Here is a 26,184-nt window from a genome sequence, read left to right as displayed (position 1 = left end):
GAACTACAAATGAAATTCTTTTCAGTCAGTGAACCAGTATTGGGCTATATGTGTGTGTATATATACGTGTGTATTTGTGTATGGTACCTACAAATATTTCTTAGCTATGTCCAAGGAGAGGATCTAGAAGCACTAACAATCTAGTAGCAGTGAGCACACTTGTGTCCAGATCTTGGTTTCTAGATGTCATTCTCCACTAAAAGGAATTAGGGCTTCTTAGTTTTGTTTTGTTTTTTCTTTTTCTTTTTTGTTCCTTTTCTCTTTTTTTTGGATCAGGCTTTATTATAATTTTTTTTTTCCAAAATCAGACTTTTCTTAAACAAATCAAAGGACACCTCCTTGAAGGTCCAAACAGTCTCCACTGGAAGCAAGGTGGAACTCTGCAGAGGACTGACCTGTGGGAAAGAACAGCCAAAACACAACAGCAGAGTGCACACAGTATACATCCCAAACACTTCCTGAAGCTTCAGGCTCTGGACAGTGTATGACCCTCTCTTAATATGGCATTTGTCTCAGGAGCAGGAAACATAGCAAGCTTTTATAACACACTAATGACAGAAACCTAGACATAATGACAAGACGGAGGCATTCTCCCCAAAAGAATGATCAAGAAGAAATCACAGCCAGGGATTTCTGAACAAGAATTTAGAACACCAGTCATAAGACTAGCTGTGCTTGAAAGTATAGAAGATACCAGAGAAACCCCTGCTGCAGAGTTAAAAGACCTAAAAACTAATCAGGCTAAAATAAAAAATGCTGTAATTGAGGTGCAAAACTGACTGGATGTAATCACAATGAGGATAGAAGAAGCAGAGGATTCAATAGGTGGTATAGAAGATAAAATTATGGAAAATAATGAAGCTGAAAAGAAGAGGGAAAGAAAACTATTAGATCACGAATATAGACTTAGGGAACTCAGCGATTCCACAAAGTGCAATAATATCCATATCATAGGAGCCCCAGAAGAAGAGTGGGGAAAAAGGGGCAGAAAGTTTATTTGAACAAATTATAGCTGAGAACTTCCCTAATCTGGGGAAGAAAACAGGCACTCAAGTCCAAGAGGCCTGAAGAACTCCCCTCAAAACCAACAAAAACAGATCAACACCAAGACATGGCATAGTGAAACTTGCAAAATACAAAGATAAAGAGAGAATTTGGAAAGCAGCTAGGGACAAAGGGTCCTTAACCTATAAGGGTAGACACATAAGTTTAGCAGCACACCTGCCCACAGAAACTGAGTCAGAAGAGAATGAGATGAAATATTCAATATGCTAAATGGGAAAAATATGCAGCCAAGAATACTATATCCAGCAAAGCTGTCATTCAGAAAAAAGGAGAGATGAAGAGTTTCCAAGACAAGCAAAGACTAAAGGGAGATCATGAACACAAAACCAGCTCTGCAAGAAATCAAAGGGGATCCTTTGAGTGGGAAATAGAGACCAAAAGCAATGAAGACTAGAAGGGACCAGAGACAATCCACAGGAACAGTGACTTTACAGGTATAAATGGCACTAAATTCATATCTATCAGTAATGACTCTGAATGTAAATGGACTCAATGCTCCAATCAAAAGACATAGGGTATCAGAATGGATTAAAAAAACAAGACCCATGGGTATGCTGCTTATAAGAAAGTCATTTTAAACCCAAAGACACCTCCAGATTGGAAGTGAGGGGGTGGAGGACCATTTATCCTGCTAATGGATATCAAAAGAAAGCTGGTTTAGCCATACACATATCAGACAAAGTAGACTTTAAACCAAAGACTGTAGCAAGAGATGAAGAAGGGCACTATGTCATAATAAAGGGGTTTATCCAACAAGAAGACTAACAATTGTAAATACTTAGGCCCCCAACATGGGAGCACCCAGTTATATAAATCGATAGCAAGGTTAAGGAAACTCATTGATAATAATATAATAATAGTAGGGGACTTAAACACCCCATTCAGGGCAATGGACAGATCATCTAACCGGCAGATTAACAAGGAAACAATGGCTTTGAATGACACACTGGACCAGAGGGACTTAACAGATATATTCAGAGCATTTCATCCTAAAGCAGCAGAATACACATTCTTTTTTGAATGCACATGGAACATTCTTCAAAATAGATCCATACTGGGTCACAAGTCCCGCCTTAACTGGTTCAAAAAGATTGAGATCATACCATGCCTATTTTCAGACCACAACACTATGAAACTTGAAGTCTACCACAAGAAAAAATTTGGAAAGACCACAGTTACATGGAGAATAAAGGGCATCCTACTAAAGAATGAATGGGTTAACCAGGAAATTAAAGAAATTTTAAAAAGTACATGGAAGAAAAGGAAAATGAAAACACGACAGTCCGAAACCTTTGGGATGCAGCAAAGATGGTCATAAGAGGAAAGTATGTAGCAATTCAGTCCTTCCTCATGAAGCAAGAAAAGTCTCAAATACACAGCCTAAGTTTACACATAAAGGAGCTGGAGAAAGAACAGCAAATAAAGCCTAAAACCAGCAGAACAAGGGACATTAAGATTAGAGCAGAAATCAATGAATAAAAGTTAAAAAAAACCAAAAACCCAGTAGAACAGATCAACAAAGCTAGGAGCTGGTTCTTTGAAAGAATTAACAAAATTGATAACTCCCTAGCCCGACTTACCAAAAAGAAAATGGTAAGGACCCAAATAAATAAAATCACAAAGGAAAGATGAGAGATCACAACCAACACTGCAGAAATACAAACAATTATAATAGAAGTTTATGAGCAATTGTATGTCAATAAATTGGGCAATCTGGAAGAAATTCCTAGGAACATATACTACCAAAACTGAAAGAGGAAGAAATAGAAAATTTGAGCAGACCCATAACCAGCAAAGAAATTGAATCAGCAATCAAGAATCTCCCCAACAAACAAGAGTCCAGGCTGGATGGCTTCCTGGGTGAATTCTACCAAACATTTAAAGAAGAATTAATATGTATTCTTCTGAAAATATTCCAAAAAATAGAAATAGAAAGAAAACTTTGAAACTCATCCTATGAAGCCTGCATGAACCTCAACATCATAAAGGCCACATATGAAGACCCATAGCTAATACCATCTTCCATGGCAAAAAGGTGAAAACTTTTCCCCTAAGGTCAGGAACATGGCAGGGATGTCCACTCTCACCACTGTTGTTCAACATAGTACTAGAGGTTCTAGCCTCAGTAATCAGATGACAAAAAGAAATACAAGGCATCCATATCAGCAAGGAAGAAGTGAAACTTTCACTCTTTGCAGACAAAGTGATACTCTATATAGAAAACCCAAAAGACTCCAACCAAAAAATTGCTAGAACTGATACAGGAATTCAGCAAAGGCACAGGATATGAAATCAATGTATAGAAATCTGTTTCATTTCTATACACCAAAATGAAGGAACAGAAAGAGAAATCAAGGAATCAATCCCATTTACAATTGCATCAAAACTGATAAGATACGGAGGAATAAACCTAACCAAAGAGGTAAAGACCTGTACTGTGAAAATTGTAAAACGCTGATGAAAGAAATTGAAGAAGACACAAAGAAATGCAAAAACACTCCATGCTCATGCATTGGAAGAACAAATACTGTTCAAATATCTGTACTACCCAAAGCAGTCAACTTTCAATGCAATCCCTATCAAAATAACACCCATGTTTTTCACAGAACTAGAACAAACAAGTCTAACATTTGTATGGAACCAGAAAAGACCCCAAATAGCCAAAGTAATGTTAAAAAAGAAAACCAAAGCTGGAGGCATCACAATTCCTGACTTCACACTGTATTACAGAGCTGTAATCATCAGGGCAGTGTGGTTCTGACACAAAAACAGACACATAGATCAATGGAATGGAATAGAGAATCTGGAAATTGACCCACAACTGTCTGGTCAACTGATTTTTGACAAAGCAAGAGAGAATATCCAATGGAAAAAAGAGTCTCTCAACCAATGGTGTTGGGAAAAGTAGACAGTGACGTGCAGAAGAATGAAACTGTACTACTTTTTTACACCATATACAAAATGAATTCAAAATGGATGGAAGACCTACATGTGAGATAAGAAACCATAAAAATCCTAGAGGAGAACAAAGGCAGCAACCTCTTTGACCTTGGCTGTAGGAACTTATTACTGTACATGTCTCAGGAGGTAAGGGAGACAAAAGCAAAAAGGAACAATTGGGACTTCATCAAGATAAGAAGCTTCTGCACAGTGAAGGAAACCGTCATCTAAATTAAAAGAGAAACTTCAAAGCGGGAGAAGGTATTTTCAGGTGACATTTTAAATATAGGGCTAATACCCAAAATCTGTAAAGAACTTACAAAACTCAACACCCAGAAGATAAACAATCCAGTTAAGAAATGGGCAGAAGACGTGACTAGACATTTCTCCAAAGAAGACATGCAAATGGTTAACAGACACATGAAAGAATGCTGAATACCATTCATCATCAAGGAAGTACAAATCAAAACCACAATGAGATACTACCTCACACCTGTCAATGACTAAAATTAACAACCCAGGAAACAAGAGATGTTGGCAAGGATGCAAAGAAAGGGAATTCTCTTGCACTGTTGGTGGGAATGCAAACTGATGCAGCCCCTGGTTACCCAAAAAGTTAAAAATAGAACTGCCCCATGGCCCAGTAATTGCAGTACTGGGTATTTACCCAAAGGATACAAAAATAGATTCAAAGGGGCACATGCACCCCAATGTTTATAGCAGCAATGTCCACAATAGACAAGATATGGAAAGACCCCAAATGTCCATCGACTGATGAATGCATAAAGAAGATGTGGTATGTATATATACGTATATACACATACATAGAATATATACACACACACACATACATATATACATGTGATGGAATATTATTCAGCCATCAAAAAGTGAAATCTTGCCATTTGCAATGATGTGGATGGAACTAGACTGTATTATGCTAAGTGAAATAAATCAGAGAAAGACAACTACCATATGATTTCACTCATATGTGGAATTTAAGAGATAAACAGATGAGCGTAGGGGAAGAGAAAGAAAAATAAAATAACATAAAAACAGATAGAGACAAACCATAAGAGCCTCAACTGTAGAGAACAAACAGGGCTGCTGGAGGGGAGGTGGGTGGGGGGATGGGCTAAATGGGTGATGGGTATTAAGGAGGGTATGTTTTGTGATGAGCATTGGGTGTTATACGTAAGTGATCACTAAATTCTCCTGAAACCAATTCTACACCATGTGTTAACTAGGTTGAATTTAAATAAAATTCTGGAAGAAAAAAGAAAAAATCTCCTTTGGCAGCCCTTATAGCAATAATTTATTTATGCAAAATTATCAGTGGATACTATAGTGAGTGAAAGTTTGATGAAAAGCAGGATATTTGCATATTCAAAATATCTTCCCATAAAATACTTAGTAATTTTTTTAAAATAAGAACAGTTGTGCCTTGAATATAGCAAGGTTGACATGGGACTTTCGATTTTTTTTAATCTTAAAAAAATACCCTGTCCTCCAAAGTACATAAATCATTTCTAAACAGAGATGCATTAAAGAAAAATAGCATCCTAGAGGACAAAACACTTGAGGCATTTATCTCTTGACCTTACCAGATGACAGACCTTGAAGGAACTTAAAAGCTACAAAATAACTGGCTCTGACATGTATCAAGATGGAGGAAATACTTTCCACAACTTTGAAATAAGTGCTTAGTATCATATTTCATAAATAGAATTTAACTGTTGAATAGTTCACATTATTCATTTGTGATTTTGTTGTTACTTGGGGAAAGCTAATAAAGTTAAGTCACGCTTATTTTTCATATCCACTCTTTTCCTCCCCACTTCCCACCCCCCTTCTAGTAGTGTGAAGTGAAACTGAAAGCTTTAAAAATTTCATTGCTTACCTCAGGTGTCAGTGAAAAGTGCGTTGGATGCTTTTCTTTCACTGCCATTAGGTCCACACAGGTCAAATTTCAGTTTACACCTCTTAGTTGGCATTTGTGTTCTTCTGTAGTTCAGTGGTAACCTGTGTTTCTTTCTTTTCTTAACTTTACCGCCCGGTAGAAATCATCTTGACACATTTTTATTTATTTTACCCTGTAAAAAATTTTTTGCTTCTAATTACATGTGGTTCTCTCACCTCTGTTCTTTTCTGAATGTTTGCTACTCATCTATCAAAATATATTGTGGATTTCTGTTTGTTTTGGGAAGCTGTTCCTAGGCCTCCTGGTCCATGATGATTTCTCTGTATTAAGACATCTTACAGCTTGTTTGTTAAAGCCTTTTCTTTGACATTTTGTCTTTAAATCTGCATTTTTGTTTTCTTATTTGCGTCTGTACCCTTTTGTCTTCTCAACTAATTTGTAAACTCCAAAAGAGGAGATACTGTATTTGTACCTCCCAGTCTCTCTGACAGTGCCTAGGTGACTTCGTAGTTGAATTACTTTTTAATGTACACAGTTATCCTTTAAGCACTTATTACCTAAAATGGATATAAATCCTTTAAAATTGGCATATTATTATTTTTGGAATCTGCTTAAAATTAAAATGATTTCTCAAAATGAATTGGAGTAGGTATACTTTTTTCTCTTGGAATAACTGGGAAAAACAACAAAAAAGAGAATGAATAGAGAAAAAAAATTTTTTAATAAAGGAAGTTATCTCTCAACATTCTGTTCAGTTTAAGGATGCCCAAACACTCACATATTAAATATGACACCAGTGAAAGAAATTTTTACAGTTTTCTTTGGGGGGAATATAATACAGCACTTACCTTTTTAATAGAATGTAGAATATAAATTTTTAAAAGAGAGAAAGAGTACAAACAGTGGGGAGAAGTAGAGGGAGAGAGGGAGCGGGAGAGGAAGAAGCAGATTCCCTGCTGAGCAGGGGGCCTGATGTGGGGCTCAATCCCAGGACCCTGAGATTATGACCTGACCCGAAAGCAGATGCTTAACCAACTGAGCCATCCGGGCATCCCTAAAATGTTGTTTTAAAGAAAGCAAGACAGTACTGATGCTTAGTTGTTTACTAGGTTAAGAAGAGTTAGGAAAGAAAGAATAAGTTGGGGATACGTTAAAGAAGGGCAACTAGAAATCTAGATAATAAAAAAATATTCATTATCCTTTCAGTTGGGTACCTCTGATCTGAACAGATGATTCACATGTGTGTAGTTGCTTTTAGGGAACCAAAACATTATGCCAGCATTTCGCCTTTAATATATTTTGGGACTTAATTGCTTTAATGTTATCTAAGATCACTGTGGCCAGCATTTGTTGCCATTATAGTTGTTGTATTTTTGACGAGACAGATTTTTAAAATATCCAAAGCTTTCAGTATGGGAAACTTCTTTTTTCTCTTTTGGCTATTATTTTTCAAAAATAATAGACATCTGTAAACTTACCATTGGGGCAGTGGTGGGGGTGGAGGCAGTGACTCTGGCAACAACCCATAGCTTAATGTTATATTGCTGAGGTTCATTCATATTGTTGCATGTCACTATGGTTCATTTGTTTTAACTGCTGTATGGTATTCTGTTTGAATATTCTATGGTTTATTCATTTATTGTCTTGGTAATGGACCTTTGGGTTTCCAGATTTTGGTATTCTGAAGACAGGTACATTCTTATACATTTCTAGTATGTGTTTTGGGAAATGTATACCTATAAGTTAGAAGTGCTAGGCCATATGGTATATGAATGTTCAGTTTTAGGAGATAATGTCCAACGCAACTATTTTCTAAAGTGTTAATTCCTTCAAGTTGCCTTCTGAATCATTTTGACACAATACCCATAGTCTTTGAGAGCTTCCTTGTATTCAAATATGATAAGATGTCTGAGGCCCAGCTTGTAGATTTTCTGTTCTAGATTTGGAATTAGCCATTGCCCCAAGGAGCCTTGGTCCTTTTGGAAATATATGTAGAGGCCACAATTTGGGCAGGAGGAGTGCGCATTATTGAATTCATTATTTTTTTCTAGGCCTTCTTAGTGGATGGAGCTAGGAAATATGTATTTTTGGGGGGAGAAATACATCATAAGTTCATACTGATATTCTGACTCAAATTCAGTAAGACAGGGTTTTTAACTTTTTTGGTTTTATTGTGTCTTTTCACATGCTTAAAATTTTGGTTCTAAATGATAATCAACATAATTACTTAAACTTAATCTAAAACAGCTAGGATTTTAGCATAACAATATCATTACTATCAATATGACTATCAAAAACAGTAATTTCTTGGCATTTCTCCCTTCTCCCTCCCTTAGGATATTCCGTTAGGCATGAATAGCAAATTGCTGTGTTTTAAAGTCACTTAAAGTAATTCTTGGCGTGTTTGAACTTCATTTCTTTTTTATCAGTTACTTTACCTAAAATTTTTTAATTAAGTTTTTTATTTTAATTCCGGTATAGTTAACATACAGTGTTACATTAGTTTCAGGGGTACAATATAGTGATTCAACAATTCTGTACATTACTCAGTGCTTAGCATGATAAATGTACTCTTTAGGGGTGCCTGGTGGCTTAGCCTTAAGCGTCTGCGTTCAGCTCAGGTCATGATCCCAGGGTCCTGGGATTGAGCCCTGCATCGGGCTCCCTACTCGGCGGGAAGCCTGCTTCTCCCTCTCACACTCTTCTTGTGTTTCCTCTATTGCTGTCTCTCTCTGTCAAATAAATAAATAAAATCTTTAAAAAAAATGTACTCTTTAATCCTCATCACCTATTTCACCCATCCCCCCACCAATCTCCTGGTAACTATCTGTTCTCTATAGTTAAGAGCCCGTTTCTAGGTTTGTCTGTCTCTTTTCTTACCCTTTGCTCATTTGTTTCTTAAATTTCACATATGAGTGAATCATGGTATTTGTCTTTCTCTGACTTGCTTATTTTGCTTAGCATTAATACTCTTGTTCCATTCATGTTATTGCAAATGGTAAGATTTCATTCTTTTTTATGGCTGAATAATATTTCATTGCATATGCATACATATGTGTGTGTACACACACATACACACCCACATCTTTATTCATCCATCTATTGATGGGTACTTGGGCTGTTTTCATAATTTGACTATTGTAAATAATGCTGCAATAAACATAGGGGTGCATGTATCCCTTTGAATTTGTGTTTTTTTGGGGGGGGGGTAACTACCCAGTAGTGTGATTACTGGATTGCAGGGTAGTTCCAGTTTTAACTTTTTGAGGAACTTCCATACTGTTTTCCAGAGTGGCTGCACCAGTTTGCACTGCCACCAACAGGTTCCTATTTCTCCACATCCTCACCAACACTTGTTGTTTCTTCTGTTTTTTATTTTAGCCATTCTGACAGCTATGAGGTGATATCTTATTGTGGTTTTGATTTGTATTTCCCTTAAGATGAGTGATGTTGAGAATCTTTTCATGTGTTTGTTGGCCATCTGTATATCTTCTTTGGAGAAATGCATGTTCACGTCTTTTGCCCATTTTTTAATTGGATTATTTGTGGTGTTGAGTCGTATCAGTTCTTTATATATTTTGGATAATAACCTTTTATTGGAAATGTCATTTGCAAAAATTTTCTTCCATTCAGTAGGTTGTCTTTTAGTTTTGTTGATTGTTTCCTTTGCTGTGCAGAAGCTTTTTATTTTGTTGTAGTCCTAGTAGTTTATTTTTGCTTTCGTTTCCCTTGTTTTAGGAGACATATCTAGAAAAAATTTGCTACATCTGATGTCAGAGAAATTACTCCCTGTGCTTTCTTCTTATTTTTATAGTTTCAGGTCTCACATTTAGGTCCTTAATCCATTTTGAGTTTATTTTTGTGTATGGTGTAAGAAAGTGATCCAGTTTCATTCTTCTGCTTGTTGCTGTCCAGTTCTCTCAACACCCTTTGTTGAAGAGACTTTTTCCCATTGCATATTTTTTCCTCCTTTGTTGAAGATTAATTGAGCATATAAATATGGGTTTATTTCTGGGCTCTCTATTCAGTTTTATTGATCTATATGCCTGTTTTTGTGCCAGTACCATACTAGTTTGATTACTACAACTTTGTAGTATAACTTGAAATCTGGGATTGTGATACTTCCAGCTTTGTTTTTCCTTTTCAAGGTTGCTTTGGCTATTTGGGATCCTTTGTGGTTCCATATAAATTCTAGGATTGTTCATTCTAGTTCTGTGAAAAATGTTGTTGATATTTTGATAGGGATTTCATTAAATTGGTAGGTTACTTTGGGTAGTGTGGACATTTTAATGTGTTCTTCCAACCCATGAGCATGGAATATCTTTCTTCAAGATCTTTTATCAATGTTTTATAGTGTCTCTTTCTCTTACTCTCTAGGTAACTTTTTTTTTTTTTAACTTTTTGGTTTATCCTTCCATTTAAAAAAATAAGCATTCATGTATCTCTTTAGCAGATAAAAAGCAGGATACTGTACATTCTGTGCTTTTTTTCATTAATCCTGATATCCTGGATATCAAATTGTAGGAGTATATAGAGATACCTTATATTCCTTTTTAAAGCCTCATAGAACTCTGTGTGTATGTACCATGGTTTTTTCATCCACTTCCCTTTTGATAGATATTTGAGTTGTTTCTGTTACTTTGCTATTATAAATGATGTTACAGTGAATTGCATTGGGCATATGTTGTTTTGTATTTTTGACATTATTAGAAGGATTGCTGGGTTTGAAAGTAAATGTGTATTTCTTTTTTAAAGAAAGTTTTTTATTAGAAAGTGTGAGAGAGTGAGTGAACATGGCGGGAGGAGGAGAGGGAAAGGGTGAGAGAAACTCAAGCAGACTCCATGCCGAGTGCTTCAAATCATGGGGCAGTGTGAATCTTACTTAGCTATCTTCTTTCTTACCTATGAATATTTTTATTATATGGTCACATGTTGTACTTTCACCTGCTGTATATTAAGGATACCCTTGATCTGATATCCCAGAGCCCTCTCTTCGGAGGAATGAGATCTATTGGATTTGTTTTTCCTATGCCATACAGTATTTTTAAATAAGGGGCTTGTATAGCAATCTGAATAATTGTCTAGCACAGAGAGTCTGTTTTTCATTTCTTAGCACATGGTTTCTCTTGTGGCTATTGAAATCAGCTGTCAGTCTAATTGTTGCTTATTTTAAGTCAGTCTGTCTAACTTCTTTTAAGATCTTGGCTTTGTCTTTGGTCTTCTTCAGTTTCACTGTGATGTGTCTGTGCATGAATTTTTATTTCTTTTTAAATCCATCTTTGAATTTGTTGAGCTTTTGGAATCTGTAGATTCTTACATTTCATCAGTGTGAGTAATTTCTTTATATTTACTCAAATTTTGCCTCTGCCCTGATCTCTCCTGTTGTTTTTGAGCTATAATCAGACATACTAAATAATTTCTCACTTTGTACTCTAAGTTGTTTTGTTTTTTAAGATTTTATTTACTTACTTGAGTGAGAGAGAGAGAGAGCATAGGAAGAGGAACAGAAGGAGAGGGACAGGCAGACTCCATGCTGAGCATGGAGCCCGACATTGGGCTTGATTCCAGGACCTGAGTTGAAATCAAGAGTCGGTCTCTTAACCGACTGAGCCACCCAGGCACCCCTCCAGCTCTTTATTCTGCTGTTAATTTTTTCCACTGAGTTTTAAATTTCAATTATTATGTTTTTTAATTTCTTGAAGTTTTATTTTTCTCTAAAATCTGTTGTCTTTTAAAAAATAGTTTACTGTTCTCTGCAGTATTTTCAACTTGGGTTTTTATTTCATTAAATATCGTAAGGATAGTTATTTTATAATCTGTGCCTAATAATTCCAACATATTATCTCTTTGAGTTTGTTTCTGCTTTCTGTTGCCTTTGCTGATTCTTGTTCATGATGTATTATGTCATTCTTTATTTGAAAAATTAATTTTGGAAAGTCTGAGGTCTGAAATGAAAGTGTGTATTCATTCCTTCAAGAGGAATTATGTTTGCTTCTGCCACAGAAATCACTTACTGGTCTGAGACCACTTTGGGCTAAATTCAAAACTTAAGATGCTTTGGATACCCAGGTCAAGAGAATTTGGGCTGTATTTCTGTGTGATGGCTGACTTCAGGTTGCAGTTTCTCAGGAGCAGGATCTCCCCTTTTAGTCCCAAGGCAACTTTCTTTGAAGTCCTCTTGGGATAAGAGGGGTTGGTGGGCTTTATTTCTGTTTTGTTTTTACATTGAGAATGTAGTATCTCAGGGTTCAAGCTTTACAGTGGGAATGCTTGTCTGTTAGATTCCCTACCTTGGACACACCTACATTCTGCCTTCTTTTCTCTTGAACTTGAAAGCTGTATTACTCTTTTTCTCTGAGTTCATGTTTAAGGTTCTAAGTTATCTGTTACCACATAGCTTATGCATAAAAATATATATTTCTTAGCATTCAACACTTTCATTTATTGTGCAGGAGGAATGGGAATCAATACCACCCTCATCTCTTCTTTTTGCTAACCTAATTATAGGCTAAACCTCCCACAGCATCCTTTTTAAACTTTCTGCTTCGCTGAACACGTATCCCACAACATTTTAGTGATTATGGTGCCATGGAGTTCTAGGTTAGGCTCAGAATCTTGAAAGCTATGGCTTTCAGAATCTTAGGAAATTTTATTATGAGTTGGCCTATAGTATCTTGGGATCTCTGGACCAGTATAGCAAAGGGAAGGTTTTTAGTAAGTTTTACATTAGTTAGAAAAAGTTGTTGAACCAGAGCCACATTTCACAGTAGTTTTGCCTTGAGCCCCTCATATTACCCTAGAGCCTAGCTCTCATGACAATAGTAATCTAGCAGATATGTCAGAAGCAATTAGAGGAGCTAGAAAAGCAAACCTTTGCAGACCAGTGTCCCATTTTTTGCCATGGAAGTGTCATATTTTTGTGTACTTTCAGTCTTTAGGGATTATGAGGTGTGCCATAAACACTTAAATGTTCTTAGGTAGATCTGAGCTCTGCTTGATATTTTGGCCAAGAATATTACTTGGATCATTTCTATGTTTAGCTTTAGACAGATAAACTATATAGGTCATACCCTTCAACTAGGGAAGATGAAAATGAAATGTCCAAAGACAAAAGAAAGGGTAGATTATCACACGATGGGTTTAAGAGCTAAGAAAATGAATGGTGATAGAGGCCTAGTGCTGGAGAACAAAGGGAAATAGACACTATCCAAAGATTTGATTGCATACTTCTGCTGTTTAAGTGGGGAACCTACACTAGTTTTCAGTTTGGATTGAAGCCCTCCATTTTTATATCTCTGTCTCCCTCTCCCTTCCCACCCCCTTCCCACCCCATCTCTCTCTCTCTCTCTCTCTCTCATACACACACACACACACACACACACACACACACACACACACACACATTTTAACACACTTTAACACTAGCTACTATTCTAAGCCAAAGTGTATTTGGCTCTCTCCTGGCTTTCAACACTGGAGGTTGGCAAGTTGGAGGACTGGTATACTTACCAGCCAGGGAATTCTGTAATCTACAACCGTGGCACCCTGCTGCTAGAAAACGTTTGTCTCTCCAATTATAAATAATAGATCTAATGTCTTTGGTAGGGCCTTAGAGTACCTTTCTGTTCCACCTGGGTTTCCCTTTCTCTCCCTCCAACTTACCTTAGAAATGCTTGGTTTTAACTCTTTAGAGACAATGTTGACTATAGTAATTCATGTGAACAGTTTATCATTTATGTTTGATTACCATTGTAGAGCTGTAAAGATGACTTCTAATCATCATGTATATTATTAAATAAGTGTGAGGTTAATATTGTAAATTTAATATAACCATGGGATTTTATCATTCATAGACGCACATTTAAAGGACTTGTTGCTCAACAAGATAACAGGAACATTAATTCCAAAAAATCTAATATTTACTGAGGAAATAATTATACTAGTATAAATATAATAATATGTCACAGGGAGGGGAGAGGGAGAGAGAGTCTAAAGCAGACTCCATGTTGAGCACAGAGCCCATCATGGGGCTTGACCTCAGGACCCTGAGATTAGGGCCTGAGCCGAAACCAAGAGTCAGATGCTTAACCAGTGGCACCACCCAGGTTCCCCAATAGTATGTCTTCCTTATATATAGTTTAAAAAAGTCTTTAAAATGTGATTCTGGGTAGAGAACAGGAACAAGAGCCTACCCCGTTACCCTCAGGAAGCCAAAGAAGTAGAAGATAAGAGAAGGTATGTCATTGCCTTTGACTATGAAGAGGCCATCCACCATTCTCATTTGTCTCTGTTAATTTTGGCTTTGAAACACATTCTAGATTTTAAAATGATTCCTTTTGAGGTAATATGTAATCAGTTTGAGCACATTTGAAATACATTATTTTCAGAATTGGGATCCTACTTCAGAGTACATTTAAATCACAATTAAAATCTAACATTTTAATGCATCTCAATCTATTAAAGTTTTATAAGTCTAACAAAGATAACAAGTTAAAGTTTGGATGGTTGATGTGGTACTGTGGTGTCTTGATGGTGATGGTAGTGGTTTTTGTTTTGTTTTAAATACTGAGAAAGCTTTACTAAATTTGTAGGTTTATTGACTAGTGAACACTAGGTGGTGCAATTGTGCAAGGACCATATAATGAAGTACGCTGAAAGTTGTTTTTCAGAAGGCAGGAGGATGAAATTAAAATTCTGGTTTGAGGCAACTCTTTGGAAATGTTAAATATTAAAATGCATGGATGAATCTAGTTCTTTTATTAATCGTTCTGGGATTCAAATGGAAGCTATCTTGTGATTTAGATCACAAAGGCCTCAAAGTATTTGTATATTGTTTATATTACATTTTAACCTCAACTAACTATAGAAAGAAAAACAACTCCACAAAAAAAACCTGATACAATTTGGTTTTCTATCAATATTTCAATATTGAATTGCTCTATGACTACAATTAAACTGTCTTATATGCTACTATTTCAAGTAATTCTAAAATGCCATATTACATGTAATATTACAGTTCATCTTATCAAGTGATTGTTGAGCAGTTAAAACTTGAAAAGTAGTTTTCCTCTTGGCATGTTTTGTTTTCTTTTATCCATTAAAAAAACAACAATAACCTTATGTTCCTATGTAGGTTCAGGTCATTAAATTAGTAAATTTAAGATTGAGTTTCTGAAATGAAAAATAATTGTTGATTTACTTGTATATTAAAGAGAAGAAAAGAAAACATTTCTGTACAGATAAATATTTAAAGCTTTAAGTCTTAATTCCGAAAGTTTTTCCCCCCTTTTAAGTTCTTTTCCAATTTGAGATACAGTTCTTTTTGGAATTAAAAAAAGTCATTTATGTCTTCCAACAATTTAATGAATAATGTTTCAGTTACACTTATATTTAAATGTCTTTCAATATTTTGAAAGCAAAAAATGAAACTGACTTATCATTTTGAAAATTCACTGGTAATCACAGAAAAATCAGAATCACTTAAAGTACTTCAGTAGGCTTCCGTAACTGATAGAATTACACAAACATATATATGTGTATTTTTACGCTATTTTTCTAATTGAATCATATATCCTCTATCAGATACAGAGTTATACAAAACTGATTTTAAGTTTCACTTAATGTACTGAAACAATTTTATTTTAAAATTTATTTTCCGTGTACTATACAAAGATCACAACATTGAAACTTTTTCTCCCTAACATTATAATACTTCTCTTCAAGACTCTACCACGTTTAGTATTTCTTTTTTGAATCTTTGATATTTCTATTTTGAGATAATATTATTTCATTAATTATGAATAAGGTCATTTTCCTTCTTTTTGTGAAATGGATATATGTGTTCACAGACAGATACACATACATCAGAGTCTGACTAGTTGGGCCATTGCTCATGGCTTATTTGATGCTATATATTTTTATTTTAAATTTATTTTCATAGTCCCCTTTGAAACTTTTGGAATGTAACATGTAATTAATATTTTGTTTAAAAATACAAATTAATATTTGAGTCATGTAAGCCTGTTTTAGATAAAATGTTATAGGAACAATTTGTGGAATTGAAAAATCACTATTTTTATAGTAGTTGGCAGCCTTTATAAAATGACTTGCTATTCTTGTAGATATATCCATTATCACAATTGTCACTATTTAATGGTACCCATGTTAGCTATATTAGCCAGGGGGCTGAATAGCCATGAAAATGGGAGTAACCTCTGACCTCAGAAATCGTTCTTTTAAAAAGAGGACTGAAACATTGGTGATAGGAAATTTGAATTGCTCTTGCAGCTGCAGTGTTTGTTCTGTGAATACTTAATTTAGTTTAAAGCTATACTTTTTCTTCCAAATCTGTCAGTCTTTCAGAAGCATCAAATTCACTTCAGGAAGAAAAAAAAAATTGCTTCCTTCCCAGGCCTGTATTATTGAATGCGGTATTCAGGCTTCAAACAGTTTCAGTTAAGTAATACATATAGTCTTAAGAATGGGAATCCTCACATTTGACACGCTCTGTTAAATATATAGCTCATTCAGACCCCATTCAAGGATATTGCTATGCAGGCACTTATTTTGGATAATCCTTTTAATGACTATAACTCAACTTCTTAGCTATGTAAAAAGATTGGTAGAGTGTGGAGATGTAAGTTGTGTGTGTGTGTAGTGTATATATATTACTGATGTGTAAGTATGTGTATCTATGTTCATTATATAAGTTTGTTAAAGTTTTATAAAGAATTTGGATTTTGTGTTATATATGTACATATTTATTTAGATATTTGAAAGAAACTGTGCAAGACTTATGTTTGATGTGTAGTAAGTTATACATAGAATACTCATTAGGGTGATGGGATCGCTATGACTAATTCTCACATGCTGACCAAAAATTTAGCCCAAAGAGATTTCACAGTAGTGTTAAAAAAAGAAGTTGGATCTTAGTCTCATTACTTTGAAATTATTAACTCATCTAGCTTTACAAGACTCTTCTACCCTTACTTTTAAGCATCTTAGTGAAGAATTTGTCAATCAGAGAAAGTGGGGAGAAAAGGGCAGAAACCTAGTATTTGCTGCTTTAATACCAACTGAGGCAAAATTAAAATATTTGCTATATATTTTAATGTTTGTTCTGTATATTCCATAATGTTAAATGATTTTGAAAAAACAGGAAAGACTATTATGGTAAAAACAACATGAAAGCAATCTGAAATAAGTTTTTTCAACATTATACCATTAAGAATTATGTGAAATAAAAGACCATATATGATTATTACTTACTTTATTATATGCTGTATTGAATTATAAATCCTGACAGTAAGAACTCTTTGGTGCAGTTTGGAAAATGATAAAGCATTCCTGAAACCCATTTGAGTTTCAATGCTTAGTAAATCAAAATGGGACCAATTAAAAACTGAAATAATCATGTTTTAATTAGGAAAATAAATTTGCTGCTTTTCCTCATTTTGTATTTAACATAAACAATCACATATGGAAACATAATTTTTAGCATATCTAATATAAAACACACTGTTACATGCTTTCTGGCCCACCATTAGCATTCCTTTATTTCTGAAGGGTTAGAGGTGCATCTTGCAAGTACCACGTCCGTTCCTTAACCAACCGTAAGAGGAGGCTTTGATGCCAACAAGCTGCTTTCTCTACTTCTGCTTTACTTGAACAGAGTGTACATAATTATCTCCTCCAAAAGTGAACATTATATGTAATGAACTTTCTGAATTCTATACCTTCTTTTAATTCGTTAATTTGTTTACACTAGCTGTTAGTAACCTAACTTTATAGGAGTTTAATCTAGTTATGAAAGAAGAACAAGTATTTGACAGAGGTCAAATAAATATTTACATCTTATTTATAAAAATAGTTTGTAAATCAAATACTATTTCTTAATATAGGAAACTTGTTTTTGTATTGAATAGAATTGTGCACATCACCTTTAAGCCACCTTGAATAGTGATACAGAAAACAATTTCTATATAGATTTTTAAAGTCTAGTTGTTTTAAAATTTAATTGCTTTTCAAAATAGGACTTACTACAAAACTACTGGAACATAACCTTTTAATAGAAATCCTTGCTTCTGGGGCGCCTGGGTGGCGCAGCGGTTAAGCGTCTGCCTTCGGCTCAGGGCGTGATCCTGATGTTATGGGATCGAGCCCCACATCAGGCTCCTCCGCTATGAGCCTGCTTCTTCCTCTCCCACTCCCCCTGCTTGTGTTCCCTCTCTCGCTGGCTGTCTCTATCTCTGTCAAATAAATAAATAAAATCTTTAAAAAAAAAAAAGAAAGAAATCCTTGCTTCTATTTAGAATAACAGTAGAGATGAAGTTACTAGAGTATTTAAGAAATAGGGAATGCAAAGCATGTCCTGAATCACTCAAGAAGTAATTTATTAGCTATTATCTACCATTCTGTTCATCTGTCAATAAATGATATTATTGGTTCAAATTCTCTGATTGCCTATAGATAATAGTTCAACTATTAGAAAGAAATACACTACTAAAAATTGGTTTGATAAAACTTGGAGTAATCAAAGTATTACCAGAGTTAATTTTTAACCACCAATTGTGGAGCAGACTTTATTCAGCATACTCAGTTTATTCTAACTCCGTGTTACAGAAGTTTTGGCAATGTGAGAGAATTTTATCTGCTTTTATCTTGCAGTATATGTACACTTTCTATTTCAAGTGAAAAGAGGGGCTTTAGGTGTCAAAAAATTAGCAAGACTGCAATGAGATAACTTAGTTTTCTGTATAAGTGTAAATTTTGGGTTCACTGTCTTAGAAGAAAAGACAAATTTTTTAAAAAATTTAATAATTGCATATATTTGGCGAAAGTTTCACTTCTCATCAAATACTATGTTTGCTAAAAATCTGTTTTCTTTAAATATTTCGGCAACAGATATTAAAACAATATTTTTTTTTTTTTTTTTTAAAGATTTTATTTATTTATTCGACAGAGATAGAGACAGCCAGCGAGAGAGGGAACACAAGCAGGGGGAGTGGGAGAGGAAGAAGCAGGCTTCCAGCAGAGAAGCCTGATGTGGGGCTCGATCCCAGAACGCCGGGATCACGCCCTGAGCCGAAGGCAGACGCTTAACCGCTGCGCCACCCAGGCGCCCCTAAAACAATATTCTTTAACAGCTTTTTAAAGTTCTGGGAGACTTGTATTCAGGAATTGCAAAGAGGAAAATTGAGAAAAGTCTGAGAAATAGACAACAGCCCATAATTTTTTTTTTAAAGACTTGTTTGATAGAGAATGTGTGTGGTGAGGGGCAGAGGGAGAGGGAGAGAGAGAATCCTCAAGCAGACTTCCTGTTGAGCACAGAGCTAGATGTGGGGCTTCATCCCAAGACCTGAGATCATGACCTGAGATGAAATCAAGAGTTGGCTGTTTAACCAGCTGAGCTGCTCAGATACCCCAAGCCCATGAATTCTAATGACAAAGCCTATATTGTTTTGAAAATATACACTAACTGTAGAGTTATTTTACATCTCACCTCATATGATATCTCAGAACAAAATAAAAGTGACTGATTTCCATGAATACATAATTTCCTTTTCTTAAATGTTACTTCATTAGGAGCAATATGATTCTGACTCAGAACCATTGGACAGTGAAATTCTGTCGGGCTAGTTTCATCTTTTCTGCTAGCTTTACTACTTTAAATAATAAACCCTTAATAAATGGCGGAAATCTTGTTGGTTTGAAAATACATGTCAAAATAATACATGCTTTAAAAATATTTTCCTTGAATGAGACATGAATGAATGCTTTTGAAGGAGGTGTTGACACTAGTGATTTTGATGATTGATATTAAGCTATAAAGAAAATACCCAGGATGTTGTATATTTAAAAGCAGACTTATGTCAGAAATATATGCTAAAATTGTTGGGGTATAGAAATCATCTTCATAGCTGGATAACCTTGCTTGTATGAATTTCTCTCCCTTTGAGTACCCAAAACAATTTGTCAAAAGTGAATTTTTAATTTTTAAGTGATGGTTTAAAGTATTTTAAGATGAAAAGCTCTAAACTCAAGTAGATTACAGTGAACTAATTCTACAGGATAGTCACATTTCTCAATGTTTCTTATTTTTCCACACTAGCGTATTAGTGAATTGGTTCTTATGTAGTAAATCAATTATTATTTTTAATTAATTATTTTATTTGAATATCATTGACACACAATATCATTAGTTTCCGGTACAACGTAGTGATTCCACAAGTTAATACTTTATGCTATCTATGTTCACAATAGTGTAGCTACCATTCGTCACCATACACTATTATAATGCATTGACTATATTCCTTACGCTGATCCTTTTATGCCCATGACTTATTCATTCCATAACTGGAAACCTGTATCTCCCACTCTCCTTCACTCATTTTGCCTGTCCCTCCCACCCCCCTTCCCTCTTGCAACCATCAGTTCTCTGATTCTGTTTTTTGTTAGTTGTTTTAGATTCCACATATGAGTGAAATCATAAGTATTTGTCTTTTTCATCTGACTTATTTCACTTAGCATAATACTCTTGAGGTCTGTCTATGTTGTTGTAAATGGCACAATCTCATCTTTTTTATGGCTATGAAATATATGTGTGTGTGTGTATGTATGTATATATATATATAATATTTATTATTTATTTATGTATACACACACACACACACACACATACACACCTCCATCTTCCTTATTCATTTTCTATCAATGGATGATTGGATTGCTTCCATATTTTGGCTTCAATAAATAGTGCTACAATAAACATAGGGATACATGTATCCTTCCAAATCAGTATTTTTTGGGTTTTTTTTTGGGGGGGGGGGAATACCCAGTAGTGGAGTTATTGGGTCATATAGTATTTCTCTTTTTAATTTTTTGAGGAACCTCCATACTGTTTTCCACAGTGGCTGCACCAGTTTACATTCCCACTGACAGTGTGTGAGGGTTCCCTTTTCTCCACATCCTCATCAACATTTATCATTTTTTGTCTTTTTGATAAATGACATTCTGACAGGAGTTAGGTGATATCTTATTGTGGTTTTGATTTACATCTTCCTAATGATCAGTGATGTTGAGCATCTTTTCATATATCGATTGGCCATCTATGTGTCTTCTTTGGACAACTGTCTATTCAGGTCCTTTGCCCATTTTTAATGATTATTTGGAGTTTTTTTTGGTGTTGACTGTGTAAGTTATTTATATATTTTGGATATAAACCCTTTATCGGATATGTCATTTGCGAATATCTTCTCCCATTCAGTAGGTTGCCTTTTTATTTTGTTGTTGGTTTCCTTCACTGTGTAAAAAAGCTTTTTATTTTTATGCAGTCCCAATGGTTTATTTTTTACTTTTGTTTCCTTTGGCTTAGGAGACATGCCTAGAAAAATGTTACTACTGCTGATGTCAGAGACATTTCTGTCTGTGTTCTCTTATAGGATTTTTATGGTTTCAGGTCTCATATTTAGGTCTTTAATCTACTTGAGTTTATTTTTATGTATGGTGTAAGAAAGTTGTCTAGTTTCTTTCTTTTGCATATACCTGTCCAGTTTTCCCAGCACCATTTGTTGAAGACACTGTCTTTTTCCTGTTGTATATTGTCTTCTTAGTCATAGGTTAATTGGCCATAAAGTGTGAGTTTATTTCTGGGCTGCCTATTCTGTTCCATGGATCTGTGTGTCTGTATTTGTGCCAGTACCATACTTTTTTGATTATTACAGCTTTGTAGTATATCCTGAAATCTGGGATTAATACCTTCAGCTTTGTTCTTCTTCTCAAAATTGGCTATCCAAGGTATTTTGTGGTTCCATACAAATTTTAGGATTATTCTAGTTCTGTGAAAAATGCTGTTGGTATTTTTTTTTTAAGATTTTATTTATTTATTTGACAGAGACAGCCAGTGAGAGAGGGAACATAAGCAGGGGGAGTGGGAGAGGAAGAAGCAGGCTCCCAGAGGAGCCAGAAGGCTGGGATCACGCCCTGAGCCTAAGGCAGACGCTTAATGACTGCGCCACCCAGGCGCCCCTGCTGTTGGTATTTTGATAGGGATTACATTGAATCTGTAGATTGCTTTGGGTAGTATAGACATTTTAACAATATTGGTTCTTCCAATTCATGAGCATGGAATATCTTTGCATTTGTTTGGGTCGTCTTCAGTTTCTTTCACCAGTGTTTTGTAGTTTTCAGAGTGCAGATCTTTCACCTCTTTGGTTAAGTTCTGAGGTATTTTTTTCCTTTTGGTGCAATTGTAAATGGGATTTTTTTCTTAATTTCATTTTCTGCTACTTTGTTATTAGTGTATAGAAAAGCTATCAATTTCTGGGTATTAATTTTGTATCCTGAACTTTACTGAATTTATATGTTACTTCCAGTGGTTTTTTGGTGAAGTCTTTAGGATTTTCTATGTATAATATCATGTTATCTGCAAATAGTGATGGTTTAATTTCTTTCCCAATATGGATGCCTCTTAGTGTCAATTTTTATTTTTACATCTTGTTTGGGATTCTATATATCTAATTTTGTAACTTCACATGTTACTTTACATAGTATTGCTAACAACAATTTATAAATACTTGGTCATATATAATTGAGGGATTGATTATATTTGACTTGATTAAAGGCAGGAGTCTGGACTGTGTGACTCTTGGGGTTCCTTTCTTAGCATTTTGAGCCATCCTTTTGAATGCAGATCATGTTCTTTGAAATTTAAGCCTTATTTGACCTTTGTGAAATTTTTTAAAATTCTTGTTTTTTTGAGCATAGTATATGGTGATTGCAGATTTATCATACTCAGATTTTGCCATTGGGGGACATACCTTCTTATTTAGTAGAGATAAGACATTCATTCATTCATTTGACAACAAATATTTATAAAATATGTACTATGTTCTATAAGAGTAATTAAGTTACCTATCAGGGCTCAAGTTGATTTCAGTCTTATGAGGGACACAGACAAGTAAATAGGTAATTAAAATCTAAGAATGTACGTTGATGAGTACCATGATTGGGGAACGTACAGGGTACTCTGAAAGTACATGTGGTGGAATTAGGTTTGGCCGTCTAACCAAATCTTAGTGGAGCCTGGTGTTGGGAAAAGCCTCCTGGAGAAAGTTTTGGCTAACCTGAGGCATAACATGTATAAGGGTTAGCCTGGTGACTTGTTAGAAGGGAAAGAGTCATGGGGATAGGTAAGTGCGTTTCACATGAGGTATGTGCAGAGGAAAAGAGGAATAGAGAACATGGCATGACTCATGGGACTCTAAGACTTCAGTATTCAGAGATGAAGCTGGAGGTGTGAGCAAGGAGTATTTTGTGCATGGTCTTACGTATTATTGGAATTTCATCCTTGGTGCAATGGAAAGTCATTAAGGCTTTTCAGAGAAATGACATGATTCTTGTTGCTGTTTGGAATGATTTTGCTGGCAACAATATGGAGAATGGGTTGAAAGAAGTTAGATTAGAGACAAGGGTACAAAGTGAGCACTTTCTGGGTAATTGGCTGAGATGTGTTTGAGTCACTATTTTGGTAGCAGTAGAGATAGAAAGAACTAGATGAATTTATGAAATTTTAGCTAGTAACAGCACCAGAGTTGATGATTGATAGGATGTGGAGTTGGTGGAAGAAATAAATAGTAGTAAAAGTGACACTCAAGTTTCTAACTTAGGTAATTAGATGGATAGCACTTCCGTTCAATGTGATTGGAATCATGGAAGAGTCAGAAAAGGAAGAATATGAATACAGTTTTATAAACTGTGAACTTCATGTTAATGTGGATGGAAGATGGCCAATAGAAGGTAGATACATAAACTAGCTGCTCAGGAGAGAAATGAGAGCTAGTGACTAAGTCATCAACATGTAGGTAGTAATTGGAGTAGATCAGGTGTTTTGCTGGGAGGATCTAAAGAGAAGAGATCTTGGAGGACTCTGAGTAGGACCCTGAGGAATCCAATATTTAAGAGATGGACAGAGGAAGAACCAGTGAAAAATACTAAGAAGCAGCAGCTAGAGAAAGGTAGGTTGAAAATGAGGAGAGTGCAGTGTCACTGAAACCAATAGTTGAAAGTGATTGAAAAGGTATCAGGCAGTTAGGGTAGAAATATAAGGGTAGAAAATGCACACTATATGGGAAATTCAGATGAAGTGCTGTGTGATTTCAGATGAAGGAAGGATTCTGTCTGGCTCGGGAACAGGGAATGCTTCATGGAGGAGGCTGCATCTGAAAAGCACATTTTTAAAAAATTAAAAAAAAAATTTTTTTTTGACGTCTGATCTTATTTATTTGTCACTCTTAGAAGATCTCATTTTTGACTGGACTCAGTCTTAGAGGTAGAAGCTGTCAGAGCGGACAGCCTCTGTCTCCTGGCAGTCTGTTCCTGGCCTTTCTTTTTCTTTGCCCTTCTTCATTCTCTTGGCCAGAAGTTTAGCATATTCCTCAGTCTCTTCCTCATTTTTCTTAATGCACTGTTTCTTCAAAGCAATACGCCAACGTTGGTGTTGGAGGGCACATGGAGTAACAAGACAATGAATCCTGGGAGCTTTAGTTCTAGGTTTCTTACCTTCTTTGTTTAGGGGCTTTCCCACAACATACTGGCAGATGTCCTCTTCTTCAGAGAGATTGAAAAGTTTGCAGATTCTGCTGGCTCTTTTGGGCCCCAGGTGACAAGGCATAGTAGTATCAGTGAGTCCAGAAATATCCTTCTCCCCTTTTTTTACAATGACCAAGTTGAGAACACTTAGATTGGCATCCACAATGCACCCCCATACAGATTCGCACCTTCTCTCACCAGTCCTCCTTGGTCTATAGCAGTAATGCCCCTTACTCAGCAGCGGGTGGACACGGCCATGTGTCAAGACACCTTGCTTCCTGGGGAAGCCCTGTCTGTCAGTGCCACCACTGATTCGGACCACGTAATCCTTCCAGTCTTCACCCAGAGCATCAGCAGCAACTTCTGTGGCCATAGGCCTCTCATAAAAGCTCTGAAGTTTGCGTTCATCATCCACTTCAATGAGTTTCTGGCAGCCAGTAGTTGGGAAAGAAATGTTCAGCTTCATCCTGAAGCAGCATACCACCTCCGAGCTGAAAAGCACACTTAAAGAAGCTACTGAATAGTGGGAAATATATTCCAGGTAAAGCGGCAACATATTAAAAGGTAGGAAAGTAGAAGCCTGTAGAAGTAACAAGTTGTATGTCAGCTAGGGACAGTTCTAGGGTTGTTGTTAGAGAAGTAGGACAAGAAAGATAGTAGGGGGAAATGATAATGAAGGCTGTGATTGACTTGCTAAAAGCTCTATGCTCTTGGCAATAGGAAGTCATAGGATTTTAACTGGAGTGATTTCATTCCTTTTAAGGCTGAAGAACATTCCATTGTATAGATATATCACATCTTGTTTATACATTCATCAGTAATATATTCTTCAGGATACATATATATAGGTAATGATCTATTTTGAAAAAGGAAAGTAACCTAAAATTCAGGGTGCAAGTCACCTCTGGAGGAGGGGATTGGAGGGATGTGACTTGGGAGGGGACACAAGCATTTTATGGTACAGGTAGTGTTCGATTTCTTAAACTGAATGGTGGGTGGGTACAGGATATTAATTTTATTCATTAAATAGTACTTATATGTTTTATACTTTAGGGTGTATAATGTATTTCACAATCAAAAAAAATAAAGTGATCGTGCCTTTAGTGTTATTTTCAGTATCTTATAAACAGAAGAATGATATGATAAGATTCATTATTTGATAAGATTAATCTATCAGTGGGTTAGGTTGGGGCAAAGAGAGGTTCTTTGGAGAGATTATTGAAATAGTCCAGAAAAGGAGTAGAGGGCCAGAACCAAATCAAACTATAGCACTGGAGAGGAGAGGGAATTAATATAAATTGGGCAAAAAAAATCAACAGTATTTGTGAACTGGTGGAAGGGACAGGGTAAAGTGGAGGTGTTCGTTTCCAGATTGCTTTCTTTCCTTTTCCTCACAGTGACTTTATCTAAAATCACTCATACTGAGCCTCCCCCTATTCTCTTTGCCTTACTCAACAGAAGACCTCTCTTCATTCTTCATTAGGAAAAAATAAGTCTCCCAGCACCTGAAAACATCTTAATCTTTATCCTTCTTTCGTTCCTAATTATCTCAGAAATAAGTAAATTTCTTTTCATGGCTAACACTTCAGCTTTGATTTTTATCCTCTTCTCTTGACTTCTGAGATCGTGTGTCATGGCTATGTCTTCTCAAATCTTTATTTATCAAATAT

General features: G+C 35.6%; 1 protein-coding gene and 1 pseudogene across 7 annotated transcripts in view; one reads left to right on the top strand and one right to left on the bottom strand.

Moving 5' to 3' along the window:
* Positions 1-26,184, top strand: part of WDPCP (WD repeat containing planar cell polarity effector) — a 466,454-nt gene that overhangs the window by 96,179 nt on the left and 344,091 nt on the right. The gene's annotated exons all lie outside the window — the stretch shown is intronic.
* On the bottom strand, positions 24,180-24,980 carry LOC123785980 (small ribosomal subunit protein eS6 pseudogene; annotated as a pseudogene).

Source organism: Ursus americanus, chromosome 7 (assembly GCF_024610735.1).
Source record: "Ursus americanus isolate L20-20 chromosome 7, mUrsAme1.1.p, whole genome shotgun sequence".
Taxonomy (NCBI): Eukaryota; Metazoa; Chordata; class Mammalia; order Carnivora; family Ursidae; genus Ursus; species Ursus americanus.
This window is presented reverse-complemented; position numbering and strand designations above follow the sequence as displayed.